Source organism: Manis pentadactyla, chromosome 4 (genome assembly GCF_030020395.1).
Source record: "Manis pentadactyla isolate mManPen7 chromosome 4, mManPen7.hap1, whole genome shotgun sequence".
In the NCBI taxonomy this organism is placed as follows: Eukaryota; Metazoa; Chordata; class Mammalia; order Pholidota; family Manidae; genus Manis; species Manis pentadactyla.
Window position 1 is genome coordinate 67,195,719 of NC_080022.1, and position 21,855 is coordinate 67,217,573.

General features: G+C 35.8%; 1 long non-coding RNA gene and 1 other non-coding gene across 2 annotated transcripts in view; one reads left to right on the plus strand and one right to left on the minus strand.

Annotated features, from left to right (window-relative positions):
• The window catches only part of LOC130683371 (uncharacterized), a 261,280-nt gene that overhangs the window by 173,984 nt on the left and 65,441 nt on the right, over window positions 1-21,855 (plus strand). The window lies entirely within an intron of this gene.
• LOC118914976 (U1 spliceosomal RNA) lies at window positions 1,789-1,952 on the minus strand. Its single transcript, XR_005025823.2, has one exon. It is a non-coding gene; the product is annotated as a U1 spliceosomal RNA (small nuclear RNA).

The window sequence follows — 21,855 nt, forward strand, 5'->3', positions numbered from 1 at the left end:
GAAGACAAAAATCATAATTCACTAATTCTTTTTTCCATTTTGAACAGGATGGCACAGGGTTATATATAAAATACAAACAGATCAAAGGGGTGGAGGCTTCTCTTTCTTTGTTTTTCTTAACCTTGTTCTAAAAAGAGAGAGGAAAGAGTGGTTATATGATGCCTGGATTAAAGAAAATATCACCAGTTAGATCAAAGGGTCAGGGTTTATCAAAAAAGTAGCAAACAACAGTATTAATCAATTAAATGAGAATGATGTCTAGAGGTAGTAAATGGAGAATCATTTCTATAATTTTCAGCTGAGGAGACTCAGGACTTTAAGAGAAGGACTTCTCAACTAAGAGCTCTGAGTTGAGTCCATGAACTACTGACAGAGCTGGTAGTAAGAGTTTAAGAGTTAGAATCCTAGAGTCTCAGTCACCAATATCAGAAGGGTATGGGGAAGTAGAATGGCAGGGGGTTAGGTCTGGGAATTTTTTGAAAAATGAGGTATTCTGGTAGTAGCAGATATTCATTAGAGATATCTGATTCATCAAAGTACCAGAAAGAAGGCTCCATTTTGTCCATATATTTTACATTTCCCTAGTCTAGATTAAAAGTTTTGTATTTTTTCAATATAGTAGTGGTTCTCAAAGTGTACAAAGATAAATATCTGGGAAACATGTATGAAATACAGATCTCAGGTCCCTTCCCCAAATAATCTTATCTTGAATCTTTTTTTTTCCCTTCAGTTTCTGTATCACTAGGCTTTACTTTATTTTAACATTTTTATTATTTTTTCCAGTTTTACAGATATATAACTGACATACAACACTATAAGTTGAAGGTGTACAGCATAATGATTTGACTTAAATATTATTAAATGATTACCACAATAAGTTTATTTAACATCCACCATTTCATATAGACACACACAAAAAGAAAAAGAAAAAACATGTTCTTTTCCTTGTGATGAGAATTCTTAACATTTACTCTCAACAATTTTCAACTATACCACACAGCGGTGTCAACTATAGTGATCATATTGTACATTACAGTTCTAGTATTTATCTTATAACTGAAAGGGTACATCTTTTGAACACTTTATCTAATTCTTTCTCCTTTCCCTGCTTCTGGTAATCACAAATCTGATATCTTTTTCTGAGGTTTATTTATATATTTTTTAAGATTTAAGATTATATGTGGATCTACATCATATCATGCAGTAATTGTCTTTTTCTGTTTGACTTACTTCACTAGCATAATTCCTTTATGTTTCCTTCATATTGCTGCAAATGGCAGGATTTCCTCTTTATGGCTGAGTAATATTCCTTTATATATAAGTGTGTACACACATATACACACCACATCTTTATCCATTCATCCATCAATGGACATTTAGGTTGTTTCCATGTCTTGGGGATTATAAATAATGCTGTTATGAACATGGGGGTGCAGATATCTCTTTCATATGGTGTTTGCATTTTGTTCAGATATATTTCCAGAAATTGATTGTATGGTTCTACTGTTTTTAAGTTTTTGAGGAGCCTCCATACTGTTTTCCATAATGGTTGTACCAATATACAATCCCACTAACAGTGAACAAGGGTTCTCTTCTCTCCACATCTTTGCCAGCAATTGTCAGTTCTTGTCTTTTTGATCATGGCCATTCTAAGAGGTGTGAAGTAATATGTCATAGTGGTTTTGATTTGAATTTTCCTTATGATTAGTGATGTTGAGCATATTTACATGTATGTTGGCCATTCATATATATATATTTTTTATTTTTTTATTTTTATTTTATATTTTACAGGGGAAAGAGCAAATACAGTTCCCCACTACCAGAAATGATGCAGCTGAGTTTCCCACATTTGGGGAAATGGTAGGGGTCAGCACATCCGGAGTGCAATGGATAAGCCTTGCCCTGGGAAAACTACCTTCGTGATTGTGGTATTTCCCCTGCCAGGTAAGTATTCATTCATATATTTTTTATTGAAAAAATGTTTATTGGGTCCTTTGACCATTTTTAACTACTGGATTATTATTATAATTTGCTATTGAGTTGTATGAGTTTTTATATACTTTGGACATTAATCCCTTATCAGATATATGGCTTGCAAACATTTTTCCCATTCCATAGTTGTCTTGAGTGTTTCTTTTACTGTGCAGAAGCTTTTTAGTTTGATATAGTCCTACTTGTTTATTTGTGATCATGTTGCTTGTGTTTCAGATGTCCTATCCACTGAATCAATTTTTAAAAGGGCCCAAGGAACTTGAAAGCAGGTAGTCCCATGACTTGAAAAACACCGCTAATAAATAATTTGCTGGGTAGATATTTTGATAGATGATAGAACTATCAATTGATCAATAGGTACAGAGATAATGATAGCCAGTTACTAGATTAGTTTTTAATAAACTACTTTGATTACAAGTGGCATAGCTGTCATTGATGTGAATAGCAACTAGTTGCTTATGGAGTAAATTGTTTCCTTAGTTACATAATTAAGTAGCAGTTAACTTGGACTTAAATGTACAGAAATGTTTCACTGTATACAGGCTAAAATGCCACGGTTATTAAATATGATTTTTAAAAACACCTTTAAGGATTTTTGAAAATAATCTTTGATTCCTTGTTTTTTATTTTAATGTCAAAGAATTCAGAAACATATAGAATATAAGTGAAGTGCCCCTTGCACAGCTATTCCTCCTCCATGTTATTGTGTTTCCTAGATGTTACTACCCTAGCATTTTAGTGTGAGATTTTTGAGAACTTCTCCTATACACTTACAAACCTGTATTTTTTTTTTCTAAAAACTTGTATCTGGATGGGGGAGTATTTAACATAAATGATATCACCTCACTACATTTATGTTTCTATGACATTTTAATTTAATATGTTCTCTATATCTCTACATGTCAATATATATAGATAGAGACATAGTATGCCATAAAATTCTGTGATCACAGTGCTTTAGTCCCTATATGTGGACAATTAGGTTATGTCTAAATCTTGCTATAGCATAAAGTGCTAGATTTATAAACACTTATAATGTTATTTATGATACACAAAATGAATTTCATATTTTATGAATATTGTTAGACATCATTATATAAAACATATTTGTTAATATATGTCATGTGATTATATGTTACACATTCATATATGTATATATATACATTTATTTCTGTCTATATCTATATCTATCTCTATGTCTATCCATCTATCTCTAACAGTTTTTTATTGAGAGTATATTATATATTTTGGAAACAGGAGTAAATTGATAAACTCACACACATGTAGTTGACATTTTAGTGGTCTCAAAAGGCAATAAACAAATTTATGTTTAAATCACATGCCTGGTGATGACAGTGCTACAAAGAAAGAAAGTACAGTAAGGGAAAGGGGAAATTGAAGGAGGTGCTATTTTTAGATGAAGCAGTCATAGTTAAAGGGTGCATGCAATTTAAATTGGTAAGTGCTGTCAATTTTTTCTCAATGTGGCTCTACTCAAATGCCTTCTTGTTGCCTTTAGTCAATATCACCATGAGGTATCTGGATGTAACTTAATCCTTTCCTGCCTCCTTTCCTTCCTTCTTCCCTTTCCCTGTCATAGTCTCTCTTTTTCATTGTAACTACTTTTTGCTTCTGGAAAATCAATGAGATACACTAGATGTGAACTTGGATGGCACATCCACGTTCATTGGGCTTTCTCTGGGGAAATATGGTGAGGCCTGAGAAGAGAGACGCTTTGCTTTTACTCTAGTCCCTACCAGGGACTACTTTATGGTAATTTCTGAGCAGGGGCTGGTGTGTGTGCCTTTTTGTACATGTGTTTTCTGGAAAATACAAATCGCAAACCTATGTGAAGCCAGGCTTGATATTACAGATTGACAAAGGAAAATTCACCACTCATAGCAAAGGCCAGAACCGTTTCCTTGTTGTCTCCTTTTGCTGGGATGCTCAATTTTCTGAACACCTTTCACTGGTGGTGTAATCCTTAGAGCAACTAAAATTCATGCCTGTATATGTTCCAACTCACCAAACTGAACAAGCCCAAAACTTACCTCTTTTCCTCATGACTAATACAGCCCTAATACATGCCTCACAGCTTCTTGATTGACAAAATTAGCCCAGGGCTAGCATCAGTGAGGGTATCAGTTGGTTTTGAACTCCTTTTTCCCAGCTCTTTATTTTTACATGAACTAAACTTTACACATAAGAGAGCATCATATTCTATCCACCATTTCTAATCTGACAATACTTGCCAGAATTGAAGTGCTGGACTCTTTCCTGTATATTATCAATTTTCAAAAATAGATGTAGAGAGTTCGTAGCTGGTTCCATTCCCTTTACCAGTGCAGTGCTATGGAATGAAAGGCTTATTTATCCTGACAAGGTGTCAATACTGTCTGTTTTATTGACAGAGAAAAGGGCAAAACTGCTAATACTAGACTGTAAAACTTTACCAGCTGAGGATCTGTCATCCAACCTATCTCAACTCAATTTGTTGATATGAAAGCTGATGAATTTATCATATTTTTCCTACAAATTCAGATATATATGAGATTCCAAATGTCGCTTTACCAGTATCTTAAGGGAGGGTCTTAGGATTCATTTTTGAAGGGCCTATAAACTTGTCTAGACAAAAGGCAGTCAGAATAACCAGACATAAGTATGGCCTGCAGCTGGCAGTGTTGGTGATGTCCATAACTTGGAATGAACCCAGTACGGGACCTTCAAATTTGCAGGATAATGAATTGAAGAAAAAAATGCCAGGAAGAGATTCAAATGGGATTTCCTATGGCTACTGTTAATTGGCATTAGACTTATCCTGTATTCCAGTAGTTCTCAATCTATAGCAATTTTGCCCCTCCTCCAGTGGGTGGGGGCTTCACAATGCCAAAAGACTAGTTTGTCACAACAGGGAGCCTCTAGCACCTGGAAGGTAGAGGCCAGGGGTGCAGCTTAAGCAATCTACAATGCACAGAACAGATTCCATAACTGTGCAGCCTAAAGTGTTAGTAGTAGTGAGGCTGAGATCCCTTTTGGAAGCAATTGGCACTTACTGGAGATTTTAAGAATGAGGTGACATATGGAAAGTATTACTTAAATTAAGGTTCCTTGACTACCCATAACAAAACCACCTTAAGCAAAAAACATGGTTTTATTATTAGGAAAGAGGACTGTCTCAGGGACCTCAAGAGCAGAAATTCAGACAAGCCTTAAGAAACTGAAACCACAAAAATAGAAAGCTGTCAGAAAATTTCCCTTCAATTTTTCTCTCTGTCAAGCAGTCTTTTTGTCATCCTCTACAGACTGTCTTCCCTGAAAGCTGTTCCCCTGAAGACGTCAGAATGTAACTGCATCACACCTCTCAGGATTACATTTTACCTTATCACCCACACTAACTGTTACTTATTATTTATTAGTACTATGACTACTACTGTTACTATTCCCTGATTTTGGTGTTACTAGGAGTCAAGGTTTTCAAAGCCTAATCTGGGTCTAGACCTCCATTAAGTCCACCACAGACCCTTTCTCTTCTCATTCAGACAGAAGTGGAGAGCTGGTATCTTCTTTTTCTAGCGGGATAGGGGACCTGGAAAGGAATCCTGAAAAACAGTCTTTATCTACATGCAAATTTCCAATTCAAAAAACTACTGTGCAGAGGGGCGGAGCCAACATGGCGGCGTGAGTAGGCAGTGGGAATCTCCTCCCAAAAACATATATACTTTTGAAAATACAACAAACACAACTAGCCCTAAAAGAGAGACCAGAAGACGCAGGACAGTGGCCAGACTGCAGCTACACCAGGGAGAACCCAGCGCCTGGTGAAAGGGGTAAGATACAAGCCCCGGCCCGGCGGGACGCGAGCGCCCCTCCCCCCAGCTCCCGGCGGGAGAAGAGCAGGCAGAGCGGGAGGGAGACGGAGCCCAGGACTGCCGAACACCCAGCCCCAGCCATCCGGGCCAGAGCGCAGACACAGTACGTGCCCAGGGGGCCCTGGATACTGGGGGAACAGGGAGTAAGACCTCTGAGCGGGTGCCGAAGCTGATGCCCCTGTGACAAAGAAAAGCGGGGGCTTTTTGAAAGTCTTAAAGGGACAGGGACTTAACAGCTTGACGGAAACAACCCAGGTCACAGTACAGCAGCTGGAAATTACAGGGAAAACCGGGTGCACTAACCCCCTGGGCAACAGCTCTGAGACCCCTCACGGAGGCAAACAGTCAAGCAGCCCCCCCATCCATTACCCCACCGGGCGCTGCGAAAGCAGAGAAGCAGCCTGAGACAAATTCCGCCCACAGAAAGGGAAATTTCTCCCTTCTGGCCAGGCAAGACACAAAGACCCACTCTACACGCAATTACCCAATACAAGCCACTAGGGGTCGCAGTTGTCCTAGTAAAAAAAGGCCAGTAGCAAGTGAAAATTTTGGCCCTCCCAGCTGACAGTCAATAGCACCTGTCAACATGAAAAGGCAAAAAAATATGATCCAGACAAGACTAACCCAGACAGCTTTGGCATCTGCTACATCTTCCCCTGAGAAGGAATCAGGGGAGATAGATTTAGCCAGTCTTCCTGAAAAAGAAATCAAAACAAAAGTCATAACCATGCTGATGGACTTGCAGAGAAATATGCAAGAACTAAGGAAGGAGAATTCAGAAATAAAACAAGCTCTGGAAGGACTTCAAAACAGAATGGACGAGATGCAAGAGACCATTAATGAACTAGAAAACAGAGAACAGGAACGCAGAGAAGCTGATGCAGAGAGAGATAAAAGGATCTCCAGGAAAGAAAGAATTTTAAGAGAGCTGAGTGATCAATCGAAAAGGAATAATATAAGAATCATTGGTATCCTTGAAGAAGTAGAGAGAGAAAAGGGGATAGAAAATGTCTTTGAAGAAATAATTGCTGAAAATTTCCCCAAACTAGGGGAAGAAATGGCCTCTCAGACCACAGAGATACACAGAACTCCCATGACAAAGGATCCAAGGAGGGCAACACCAAGACACATAATAATTAAAATGGCAAAGATCAAAGACAAGGACAAAGTATTACAGGCAGCCAGAGAGAAAAAAAAGGTTACCTACAAAGGAAAACCCATCAGGCTATCATCAGACTTCTCAACAGAAACCCTACAGGCCAGAAGAGAATGGCATGATATACTTAATACAATGAAACAGAAGGGCCTCGAACCAAGACTACTGTATCCAGCACAAATATCATTTAAATATGAAGGAGGGATTAAACAATTCCCAGACAAGCAAAAGTTGAGGGAATTTGCCTCCCACAAACCACCTCTACAGGGCATCCTACAGGGACTGCTCTAGATGGGAGCACTCCTAAAAAGAGCACACAACAAAACACCCAACATATGAAGAAGGGAGGAGGAGGAATAAGAAGGGAGAGAAATAAAGAATCATCAGACTGTGTTTATAATAGCTCAACAAGCGAGTTAAGTTAGACGGTAAGATAGTAAAGAAGCTAACCCTAAACCTTTGGTAACCACAAACTTAAAGTCTGCAATGGCAATAAATTCATACCTTTCAATAATCACCCTAAATGTAAATGGACTGAATGCACCAATCAAAAGACACAGAGTAATAGAATGGATAAAAAAGCAAGATCCATCCATATGCTGCTTACAAGAGACTCACCTCAAACCCAAAGACGCGCACAGACTTAAAGTCAAGGGATGGAAAAAGATATTTCAAGCAAACAACAGAGAGAAGAAAGCAGGTGTTGCAATTCTGGTATCAGACAAAACAGACTTCAAAATAAAGAAAGTAACAAAAGACAAAGAAGGACATTACATAATGATAAAGGGCTCAGTCCATCAAGAGGATATAACCATTATAAATATATATGCACCCAATACAGGAGCACCAACATACCTGAAACAAATATTAATAGAACTAAAGGAGAAAATAGAATGCAATGCATTCATTCTAGGAGACTTCAACACACCACTCCCTCCAAAGGACAGATCCTCCAGACAGAAAATAAGGACGGACACAGAGGCACTGAACAACACACTAGAACAGATGGACCTAATAGACATCTACAGAACTCTACATCCAAAAGAAACAGGATACACATTCTTCTCAAGTGCACATGGAACATTCTCCAGAATAGACCACATACTAGGACACAAAAAGAGCCTCAGTAAATTCCAAAAGATTGAATCCCTACCAACCAACTTTTCAGACCACAAAGGCATTAAACTAGAAATAAACTGTTCAAAGAAAGCAAAAAGGCTCACAAACACATGGAGGCTAAACAACACGCTACTAAATAATCAATGGATCAATGACCAAATCAAAATGGAGATCCAGCAATATATGGAAACAAATGACAACAACAACACCAAGCCCCAACTTCTGTGGGACACAGCAAAAGCAGTCTTAAGAGGAAAGTATATAGCAATCCAAGCATATTTAAAAAAGGAAAAGCAATCCCAAATGAACGGTCTAATGTCACAACTATTGAAATTGGAAAAAGAAGAACAAATGAGGCCTAAGGTCAGCAGAAGGAGGGACATAATAAAGATCAGAGAAGAAATAAATAAAATTGAAAAGAATAAAACAATAGCAAAAATCAATGAAACCAAGAGCTGGTTCTTCGAGAAAATAAACAAAATAGATAAGCCTCTAGCCAGACTTATTAAGAGGAAAAGAGAGTCAACAGAAATCAACAGTATCAGAAATGAGAAAGGAAAAAGCACGACGGACCCCGCAGAAATACAAAGAATTATTAGAGACTACTATGAAAACCTATATGCTAACAAGCTGGGAAACCTAGGAGAAATGGACAACTTCCTAGAAAAATACAACCTTCCAAGACTGACCCAAAAAGAAACAGAAAATCTAAACAGACCAATTACCAGCAACGAAATTGAAGCGGTAATCAAAAAACTACCAAAGAACAAAACCCCCGGGCCAGATGGATTTACCTCGGAATTTTATCAGACATACAGGGAAGACATAATACCCATTCTCCTTAAAGTTTTCCAAGAAATAGAAGAGGAGGGGATACTCCCAAACTCATTCTATGAAGCTAACATCACCCTAATACCAAAACCAGGCAAAGACACCACCAAAAAAGAAAACTACAGACCAATATCCCTGATGAACGTAGACGCAAAAATACTCAACAAAATTTTAGCAAACCGAATTCAAAAATACATCAAAACCATCGTACACCATGACCAAGTCGGATTCATCCCAGGGATGCAAGGATGGCACAACATTCGAAAGTCCATCAATATCATCCACCACATTAACAAAAAGAAAGACAAAAACCACATGATCATCTCCATAGATGCTGAAAAAGCATTTGACAAAGTTCAACATCCATTCATGATAAAAACTCTCAGCAAAATGGGAATAGAGGGTAAGTACCTCAACATAATAAAGCCCATCTATGAAAAACCCACAGCCAACATTATATTGAATAGCGAGAAGCTGAAAGCATTTCCGCTGAGATTGGGAACTAGACAGGGATGCCCACTCTCCCCACTGTTATTTAACATACTACTGGAGGTCCTACCACGGCAATCAGACAAAACAAAAAAATACAAGGAATCCAGATTGGCAAAGAAGAAGTCAAACTGTCACTATTTGCAGATGACATGATACTGTACATAAAAATCCCTAAAGACTCCACCCCAGAACTACTAGAACTGATATCGGAATACAGCAAAGTTGCAGGATACAAAATCAACACACAGAAATCTGTGGCTTTCCTATATACCAACAATGAACCAACAGAAAGAGAAATCAGGAAAACAACTCCATTCACAATGGCATCAAAAAAAATAAAATACCTAGGAATAAACCTAACCAAAGAAGTGAAAGACTTATATTCTGAAAACTACAAGTCACTCTTAAAAGAAATTAAAGGGGACACTAACAGATGGAAACGCATCCCATGCTCATGGCTAGGAAGAATTAATATCGTCAAAATGGCCATCCTGCCCAAAGCAATATACAGATTTGATGCAATCCCTATGAAACTACCAGCAACATTCTTCAATGAACTGGAACAAATAATTCAAAAATTCATATGGAACCACCAAAGGCCCCGAATTGCCAAAACAATCCTGAGAAAGAAGAATAAAGTAGGGGGGATCTCACTCCCCAACTTCAAGCTCTATTATAAAGCCATAGTACTCAAGACAATTTGGTACTGGCACAAGAACAGAGCCACAGACCAATGGAACAGACTAGAGAATCCAGACATTAACCCTGACATATATGGTCAATTAATATTTGATAAAGGAGCCATGGACATACAATGGCGAAATGACAGTCTCTTCAACAGATGGTGCTGGCAAAACTGGACAGCTACATGTAGGAGAATGAAAGTGGATCACTGTCTAACCCCATATACAAAAGTAAACTCAAAATGGATCAAAGACCTGAATGTAAGTCACGAAACCATTAAACTCTTGGAAGAAAACATAGGCACAAACCTCTTAGACATAAACATGAGTGACCTCTTCTTGAACATATCTCCCCGGACAGGGAAAACAACAGCAAAAATGAACAAGTGGGACTATATTAAGCTGAAAAGCTTCTGTACAGCAAAAGACACCATCAATAGAACAAAAAGGAACCCTACAGTATGGGAGAATATCTTTGAAAATGACACATCCGATAAAGGCTTGACGTCCAGAATATATAAAGAGCTCACACGCCTCAACAAACAAAAAACAAATAACCCAATTAAAAAATGGGCAAAGGAACTGAACAGACGGTTCTCCAAAAAAGAAATACAGATGGCCAACAGACACATGAAAAGATGCTCCACATCGCTAATTATCAGAGAAATGCAAATTAAAACTACGATGAGGTATCACCTCACACCAGTAAGGATGGCTGCCATCCAAAAGACAAACAACAACAAATGTTGGCGAGGCTGTGGAGAAAGGGGAACCCTCCTACACTGCTGGTGGGAATGTAAACTTGTTCAACCATTGTGGAAAGCAGTATGGAGGTACATCAAAATGCTCAAAACAGACATACCATTTGACCCAGGAATTGCACTCCTAGGAATTTACCCTAAGAATGCAGCAATCAAGTATGAGAAAGACCAATGTACCCCTATGTTTATCGCAGCACTATTTACAATAGCCAAGAATTGGAAGCAACCTAAATGTCCATCGATAGATGAATGGATAAAGAAGATGTGGTACATATACACAATGGAATACTACTCAGCCATAAGAAAAGGGCAAATCCAACCATTTGCAGCAACATGGATGGAGCTGGAGGGTATTATGCTCAGTGAAACAAGCCAAGCAGAGAAAGAGAAATACCAAATGATTTCACTCATCTGTGGAGTATAAGAACAAAGGAAAAACTGAAGGAACAAAACAGCAGCAGAATCACAGAACTCAAGAATGGACTAACAGGTACCAAAGGGAAAGGGACTGGGGAGGATGGGTGGGTAGGGAGGGATAAGGGGGGGCAGAAAAAGAGGGATATTAAGATTAGCATCCATAGCGGGGTGGGAGAAAGTGGAGGGCTGTACAACACAGAGAAGACAAGTAGTGATTCTACAACAGTTTGCTACGCTGATGGACAGTGACTGTAAAGGAGTATATAGGGGGGACCTGGTATAGGGGAGAGCCTAGTAAACAAAGTATTCATCATGTAAGTGTAGATTAATGATTAAAAAAAAAAAAAAAAAGCAGTTCCTATGTGGTGACCTCTAATGAGTGCTACACAATGATATAAAGGGCATATAAAAGTGTAGGCAAAGGGTCTGTTTGTGTTTATACAGAGGATCAAAGCCTAATTTGGCTACCCCGAAAATGAACTAAGATACAATATGAAAAAGAACTTCCAACATCAGCACTCTCGGGAAGACTCATGACAGAAGATGATCAGTAAAAAAAAAAAAAAAAAAAAAAAAAACTCCAACAAAGATCCACGCACTGTCACAGGTGTAGATGCACTCATCCCACCAGTTCCTGGACTTGCCATGGGAATGAAGAAGGAGATATCTAAGCTGGCCTGTGCATACAGTAAAACAAAAATTGGACTGGATCTATACTGTTGGAACTCAACCAAGAATTGGGAGAAGTGCAAATTGTGGCACTCCAAAATCTTACAACCACAGACTATTTATCGTTAAAAGAACATACGGGATATGAACAGTCCCCAGGAATGGGTTGTTCTAGTTTATCTGAATTCTCTCAAACTGTTTAAGTTCAGTCGGACAATATCCACCATATCATAGATGGGTTTTCACAAATGCCTAGGGTGCCTAACTGGTTTTCTTGGTTTCACTGGAGATGGCTGGTAATTACAGGTATGCTTTGGTTAGGTAACTATATTCCTATTATGTTAATGTGTGTGCACAATTTAATTAGTAGTTTAAAACCTATCCATGCTGAAGTTACTCTACAAGAAGATATGTCAAAGAAATAATCAATCTTCCCAGGTTTTCTTCTGCCTGCTACTTCTATAGCTTTTCTTCTTCCTACCTAATCACAACCTTTAAATAGAACTCGTGCCACATGTCAAATTTACCGAGTATCATAATTCTTCCAAGTGGTAAAGATACCTCAAGACAAATGCTGGGCATAGAAGCCACAGGGCATAAATATGCAAAGAAGTAAAAAGCTAACCTTTTCAAACAATAAGGCTTCTCTCTCACTTACCAACTTAACATTTCCCTGTATGGCCCCGGAAGATGACTGGTTAGCCAGAGACGGGTAAGATTCCTCAAGGGAGGAACAACCTAAGACAGGCACAGTCACAGGGGGGTCATCAGGTGAGAAAATGGGGAGCAGCAGAGGTGAGGCTTAGAACCTCCCCCCTCATGTTCTGAGAGAAATTGTACTCCATGTAAGAATTTGTTCGTTATGCATCAGAAGATTGGAGACTGACGAAAATTAGGCTTGGGGTGGATTAATGATTGTGCATTGAGTATTGACCCCCCTATACAGAAATTTATTGTGGTTAACAACTATTTGATCAATAAATATGAGAGATGCCCTCACAAAATATATATATATATATATATTTAAACACACTTCCAATTGTAAAGTAAATAAGTAACCGGGATGTAATGTATAGCATAAGGAATATAGTCAAAATATTGTAACAACTTGGTATGGTGATACCTGGTACCTAGAATTATCATGTATATAAATGTTGAATCACTGTGTTGTACACCTGAAACTAATGTAATGCAATACTGTTGTCAACTACCCTTCAATAAAAAAAAAAAAAAAAAAAAAAAAACTACTGTGCATATAATGCTTATGCACTTGTGTGAATTTGTTCAAGGCTTTCTGCTATAAGTTATTAGAGGGCCCACTATATGACTAGAGCAGTATCATTTCTTAACCTAACATGAGCATATACATCTTCAGTTTAAAGTCTTTTAATTTTTTTGCTTTCAAACACACCTAAATGCTTAAAAACAATATCATTAAAAATAAAATAAACATATAGAATGAATACCAGGTATTCTAGTTTATATATTATTATATATGAATAAAATATACAACTATAGAAATACTTGAAATATCACAAGGTAGTCATTTATTCAGTAACACTATACAAACAGTTAGTACTTTGAATCATTTTACCTGTTTAAAGACTCTGGATAAATATGTGTTAAATAATTATTAAAAATCCATAATGTTATATATCTTTTAAGAACTAAAATAACATCTAGTGCAGAACAAGATCGATTATTTCCCTAAATATGAAATAGCTTAAGATAATAATATTAATAATCAGAAAATTAATGTTATTCAGTGCATTATGCTAGATGATTGTTAAGTACATGAAATTAAAATCTGCAAGCACTATAATGTTACTTTAGAAAATGGCATTATTTAAAACAATATCATTATCATCAAGGGAAAACAACACAGTGAAATGTTACTCTATTGATTTTATCCCAAATGATCAATGTTCCTTATGATCAAAGGGTTTATGTTAATATTGAACTCCACATTTTCTACTTCACTTTTTATTCTTATGCCAAAAGGCTTCCAACCTCCTTTTTTCAAAAGAGATGCTCCTGAGGGGAGATGTACACAGCCTGTGCTGGCAAATCCAACATATAAAAACTACATAGGTGGTGACACTTGCACTGAGAAACACAAAACAATTTGAAATAAAAGTAAAGTAAACCTGAATCCTTTCTCAAAATGAGCCCAACTCTGGTTTGAAGTCAGCAAAGCAAATTTGAGCTACTCATATACTTAGTTAATTGGGAGGAATTGACACCTTTCTAATAGATGCCTCATGCTCTCTGTTTAAGAGTCTTCTGTCTTGTGATGAGTTCTGGCATCCTTCTCCTGGAGGTACACTGACTGAATATTGTATTTAATTTCTGAATAATGAAGAACTGATTTTTGACCTACTGTGTCTCTCTTCTACAATCTTTAGCCTCTGCTTTGGGGACACATATAGAGATTCTTGCAATATGGAATTATTAGGAAGTAGATAGTATACAATAAGCACTCAAAATGTATTTGTTGAAAGAACAATTTGTTGAATGAAATATTGATCTCATTTTATACGTAATCTGAGATCTAGAAAATCTTATGTAAAATGTTCAAAGTCCCTTGGGCCTTTTTACTTCTATGCCAACATTCTTCTCATTATGCAGTACTTACTGAGATTAGATTAGACTCACTGAATAATCTTAAGGTCAAAGTTTTGAAGCCTCTTGGTCCAGTATTGGGGAGTAATACATTGTATCTGCTCCAAAATGGAAAAAAGAAAAAAGCAACTCTTAACATCTCTCTCTCTTTATTTCTTGTAATAGAAGCCTAGTTTTTACTTGCACATGATTCCACCTATCAGGAAGGTTATATTTCTCAATCCCTCTCACAGCTGGATCAGGCCATGTGACTAAATTCTAGCTGACGATGTGCTTGGGGAAGTATTATGTGTAACTTCCAAGAAATCTCCTTTAATGAGAGGGTGCACTCTTCTAATCTTTGCATAGTGTGACGATGTGCTTGGGGAAGTATTATATGTAACTTCCAAGAAATCTCCTTTAATGAGAGGGTGCACTCTTCTAATCTTTGCATAGTGTGAAATACAAATGTGTTATTTGATCTTCTAGTAGCTATTTTGCAGTCTCAGATAATTCTCTAATGAGAGCCATGGCTAAATAATGCAATTGGGTTCTCAACTCCAAGCCTGGACTACCTACCTCCAGGCATCTTTTACATACAGGAAAACATGTATTCCCATCGTGTTAAACGTCTGTTGTGTGCTTGTGTGAATTAGAATGAGTGGTGTCTCTTCTATGTACTACTACCTCATTCAGCAATGTGAGTTTCTCCTAAAATTCTAGTACAGTTGACCCTTGAGCTACATGGGTTTGAACTGCAGGGGTCCACTTAAACATGGATTTTTTTTAAGTAAACATATTGGAAAAGTTTTGGAGATTTATGACAATTTGAAAAATACATTTTTTTCTCTAGCTTACTTTACTGTAAAAACTACATTATATAATACATAAAACATACAAAATATGTGCTAATCAACTGTTTATGTTATCAGTAAAGTTTCCAGTTAACAGTAGGCTATTACTAGTTAAGTTTTTATTGAATCAAACATTATACATGTATTTTCAACTGCATAGGGCAAGGGGCTTGATCCCCCAAACCCTGCATTTTTCAGGAGTTAACTATTCAATTCAAAGACTCAGTTGTTATATGATTATATGTTCTTTATCCTTATTACATTCTGGAAGTTAAAATACCTTTTTATTTTATGAAATTATTTTAAATAATAGGCATTAGGTTTTTGTATATGGTATTTGAAAAATAAAAGGTTGCCAAACCTAAGAAATTCTGCAAATTTGTATTTTTATATTTTACTAAAATGAAAAAAATCTAGGGACACCCAATCCAGGTTACCTTCTATTTTTTACACTGACCAGAGCCAAGAGAAATTGAATGTGCAGTTAAACTCATTGAGAAATAAAGGAGAAAAGTCAAAGTCCTTTGAAAGAATGGCTTTCAGTTTATGCATTTTTGCCTATCTTTGCTATTGATACTATCTCTGTAATGCAAAATAAGTAATACATTTATTTGCAAGCTTTAAATGCCTGACATTCTATTATTATTGATGTTGATGATATTGATAATATTTAAAAGTCATACCATGAATTTCAGGTCAATAGCTTACTAAGTAGTGGCAATTTAGAATGTAAGAGTAAGTAAAACAGAGTGACAGTGTTCTAGATATTTGTTATTATGCAATAAAAGTCTTCAAATGTCACTAGGCAAAGCAATTCAATTTGCTTTTGAAGCCAATCTAGTCATCTAAGTAAAAATATAAGCCCTGACAAGATTTGAAACATTGGTGAGCCAAACATTCTGGAACCTCTTTTCTTTATCTCACCACTCCGTCATCAAGTATCTTATTAATTAATTAATTAATTTATTTTATTTATATGTTATTTATATATTTTATTTATATGAAGGAAGAAAGCAGTTATTATATAAATGCAACTTTTAAAAAGTAATTCACATGGTCAAATTTCTTGAACTTCACTTATTACACAGTTTTGGATTCCAGAGAGACACTCATAATTGCAGATTTAAAGCAACATGATGTTAAAGATACCTGTGCATTGATCTCCTGAGACAATGCGTTTTTTAATGAAATGTGTTTAGATTTCTTCCTAAGAAAAATGAGGAAACTGAGTAAAATGAATTCAGAATATTGAGATTTTGACCTCTTTCAGATAGGATCTTCTACTAGCAACCTATTTTTTCCTTTACTTTAATTTATGGAAACCATAAAAGAGTTCTATGGCTTAGGTTGTGTAAAGATATGATAAAACAGTTTTTTTTAATTTTCAATCAGGACTGTGAATTGACAATCTTTAACTGACAATTATGACACTATTGCACATAACAGATGATACTTAGCATCTTAAAATAAATTCATTTATTATCTGTTTGTATTTGTTAATCATACACTTGAAATATTTATTAAAGTTAACTTCCTATTAGACTGCTCTCATTGAAGAGGAACAGGTCTATTAATACATGCATATGCAATTCATGGCAAATACAAGAGTTCTCAAATTGAACAATATGCCTTGGGGTTCTTACAACTCAAAATTTGAGTATATCTACAATTATATTTTGTGAGCTTTGTGTTGTTTCAATACCCCATGATATTTAATTTTGTTCTTTTTAATATGGTATATTTGTTTATTTAGCTGTTGACATTTAGTATAAAGGATATGTCTTCTCATGTGGCTATAAAGGTCTTTTATATATTTAATGCAAAACTGGCTAAGCTTTAGCCATATGTACTTTAGTATCTTTATGCTACACCTGTAAAATCTCCTCTTATAGCTGTAATTATGTGGGTGTCTCTTGTAACTCTTATTTTAGAAAGAATATCATCCTATACTTAGTAGATACCATAATGACTTCAATATAATTTTTCTATTATTCTATGATGAGTTCAAGTCACTTTTCAGACACCTGCTTAGTGTTTTTCAATCTTTGAATGACCATTGTACTTTTCTGAGGCCAAGGGAGCAGAGTATTTCTAAACAACTACAATTTCCATTATACCAAAAGAATATCCTCTCAGGGGATTATAAAAGCTGTAATTTCATCTCAGGGTTCCTATAACTAAACTGCTTGAGTTTTCTCCTACAATTTATGACATTACATGCACCCTTGAAGGAATTATAGACTTATAATATCCCTTGAGATATATTATTATTCTTTATATTATCCGTGTTTATGTCTAAAAATGTTCTGCAACTGGCACTTGATGGAAGATCAGATTTGTAGTTATCTCTTCAATGATTTTTAGCAATTTAAAAGACAACTGTATCTTAACAAAAATGCCTTTCAACAGCAGTTCACTCAGCCCAAAGTCTATACATTTTGCAAAGTTCTGACTTCCAATAGACATCTCAGAATTCTTGACTTTGCCCTTCAAATTAATGTCTTAATTGAACATAATCACTAGGTAATCATTTTAACAAAAAGTATATACTTTGCAGTGAAATGTGTTCCTTGTTCAAATTATGCAGATAAATGTGTGCTCTTATAGATATAAAATTGAAAGAATATGCCTCCTCTGAATATGCTGTCTCATTTTCTTCTTGATAAATTCTAAGTCCATGTAAGAGTGATGTTAGTTACTTTTACTGTAATTTTTACAAGAGTTAAGTAGTCATTTCAGAGTTTTAAAATAGAGTAATGTAATGAAATAGAGTTTTTTCATCTCAGCACTGTTGATATTTTAGACCTCATAATTCTTTGTTCTAGAGGGCTTTCCTGTACATGATAGGGTGTTTGTGGAATTTTTGGCCTCTGCCTATCAGATTATAGTAATCAACAACCAAATATGTCTCCAGATATTGGCAAATATCTCCTAGGGGATAAAATTGCCTCTGGTTGAGAACAGCTGTAATAATCCATTCACTTGATTGAACAGATTGGTGTCCATCATTTACTTCAATCTTGAAAATGAATTTTCTCAGTGATTCTACCTATTAAACCCATATCAAATGTGGTGGTGAAAATAGTATAGGACAATAAGAATCTTCTCACAACAATCATAGAATACATCCCAAATATCAGTCATTGGAACATTGAGAATCACATGAGGCTCTGGTGCAAGATGAATGTTGCTCAGAAAGATGTATGGAGAAATATAAGGACTAGGTAAGGTTACCGAAATTACACTAAATATCCTAGTGGAAAGTTTTCTTTGTGAGGCAAATAAATATTTCAGGGTACCTGGATCTTTTCTGTAGTTCAGTCAAAATAATTTAAAAGTTTTTATTTTTTTCTCATGTAAATATTTGACAGTGTAAACATTCAAGAACTTGCAGTGTTTTAAATGTGTTCATATTTACTTTGTTTTTATATGTATATGTTATAGGCAAAGATACAGTTTCTCAATTAGCTCAATGACAATGAAATGATTTTTGGATAGTGATTTCAAATCCCTTTTATTATACTTCTCATATTACATTACATTATAAGATATCCTCTCCAATCATTTTGGTTAATTAATATTCCTTTCACACAAACACATACTTCATATTGGTAAATCAGTGGTTATAAACTTGTGTGATACTAAAAGACATAGTTTTTTAAAGTCAATGTGTATGTATCTATCTATATACAAACAGGCATAGATATATATACATACACAAATACACATTAATGAGCACAACTTTGACACAATAACAATCAAGAACTTCAAATTCTATGATTTTTAGATGCATGTATTTCCTTAAAAATGTTAATGAATTGGTTGTCTTTTTGTCTTGCATATTATTCAAGATGTTAGATCTATGTTTCATAATATGAATAGACATAATGAATATTTTTACATTGCAATGGCATTCTCATATGCAAAAAATTGGAAATCATTCTCTTTGGATGAATAAACTTGGATTTGAGCCTCAGCATTGCTACTTAAAAGTGTTACATTGGGAAAACAGTATTTTGGAAACCAATGTCTGTACATGTAAACTCAAAAAAAAACCAAGTAATATTTATAGAGTTTATGATCTATATGTTAGGTACTTTATTCATTTAATTCTAACAAAAACCTTTTTAATTCACCCAATTTTTACTGAATTATATATTATGTGCCAATCTCTGTATTAGATATTGTAAAATTGAGCAAGACAGATACAGTCCATCGAATAATCTTTTGAAGTAGTTAGGGGAACTGAAAATTTACTGATGCCTATATATTCAAATTTTCTTGCTTCTTTCCTATTCCTAACACCAGTTAGATTTTCCTTTGGGGAATATTACCTCCAGCATTATGTGGTAGCTTGATAGTTTGTGATTGACCTTCACCCTCTTGTCCATAAAGCTTGAGATTTTGATCAATGGGTAATGAGAAGGTATGCTCTCTCACTCACTTTCTCTCTCTGAATCTGGACTAGGAATCATGTGGTTGGCTTGAAAAGTATTGATGACCATCTTTTAATACCAAGAAAGACCGAGCAAAGAAACCTAATTAAAGCAGTTCTCAGTGACATTATTGGACCAATGGCTAGTCAAACTCTAAAGCTGACTCTTCTTCTAAACCTTCTATTACATAAACCAATAAGCTAATTTTCTAATACATGATACATTAAGTGCATAGATATACATGCTAGAATGCATAGATATAAAAGAAAAAAATAAAGCTTAACAGTACCGTATTTAGTAAATTACTGAGCTGAGATGAGAATTCAGGTCTGTTTGACTCCAAAATTTGAGAATTACGGATGCAGTTTCAAGTGAAAAGTACTATAAAATTTCAAGTGTTAAATAATCTGAAGTATTTAGTTAATTTCTACTCTGAGTTTAAGAGATAGCTACAGATTTCTCATGCTTTCTGGTGCACATGTACAAGTATTACTAAGTGCTACAGCATGAGGACTGTGGACATAGGATCTTCCCTTGAGCTGGTGTTTTGTAAAGATATTTTTGTATAGGTTGATACCTGAACATGGCAGGTGCTTCATAAATTTGGTTTGCGACACTTAGAATTCTATTGTCTTGACTTACTTACAGCATGCCTTATGAAAGACTACTATCAGTGTTAAAAGTCAATTTTAAAACTTTGTAGCAATAAAATATGATTAAGAAAAAAAGAATGCAAATAAAAATATATAATGAATCAGTAACTATTTTCCTTTCTTCCAACTGTTTTTTTCTCAACATCCTCCCACCCCCCTTCACAGACACACAGACAACAGTATACACACAATCACACATACCCCCAGAAGGATGTGGTGAGGTCAGTTGTGAAAGATAATTTCATCATCACCCAGCAGCAGGTCAGAAGCCTGTAGATCTTTGAGATTCTCTTGTTTCTGGAAATTTCTCTGTAATTTAACTCAGGTGATATTTTCCCATTTAACAGCTTAATTTATACTGTTTTAAAGTGCAATTTCTACTTCCTTTTGGAAACCCATTTTAACAGCACTTCCAGGTTTATTATTACTTAATTTTTTTCCCACTGGATTGTTTTGAACAATACACTTCCCTGTCTTCAACTTCCTATATTTCTACCATTCCACACTCTTACAAAGATTATTGTGTCTTCTCTTCAATTTTATTAAAAACTTCATTATTTCAACCTCCTCTGGAGTCTTTTTCTTTCTTAACTTCTCTATATTAACCACTTAAATTCCAGTTTCTCTAGTATTCTGATACTTGGTCCTCTTGATATTTCACCACAATTTATTACTTAAATAAGAATTTTGGAAAAGCCTACATGTCTGCTAAAAGAAAGCACTCCTCTCTTCACAAACACTTCTAATACCAAATGTGTTGATTTTTCACACTGGGCAATTCTGACGGACACTAGAAACCCAGAGTTAGCACAGACCTCGCAGGTAAGGGGCTCAGTTCAAGAAGATTACCCCCAACTTCAGTTACCAATATCATGTCCCAAGCTGTCACCTGTACTTCTAACCAACCAGCTATGTATCCAGGGCTTTCAAAGCCTCTTTCTTGGGTTTGATAATTTCTTAGAATGGCTCGCTGAACTCAGGAAATTGGTTTATTAGATTGCCAGTTTACTATAAAAGGATACAACTCAGGAACACCAGATGAAAGAGATGCAAAGGATAAGGTATGGGGGAAGGGGCTTACAGCTTCTGATCTTTTCCAGCTATTTCACCCATCCAGCACCTCAGTGTTCAGGAAACCCAAAGCTTTCTGATGCCTTGTAGTTAGGATTTTTTATGGTGGCTTCATTACATAGGCAGGATGGATTAAATCATTGGCCATTAGTGATGAAGTCAATCTCCAGTCCCTCTCCTCTCCCAGGAAGTAAGGGGGCGGGGCTGACAGTTCCAATCCTCTGATCACATGGTTGGTTCCTCTAGCTGCC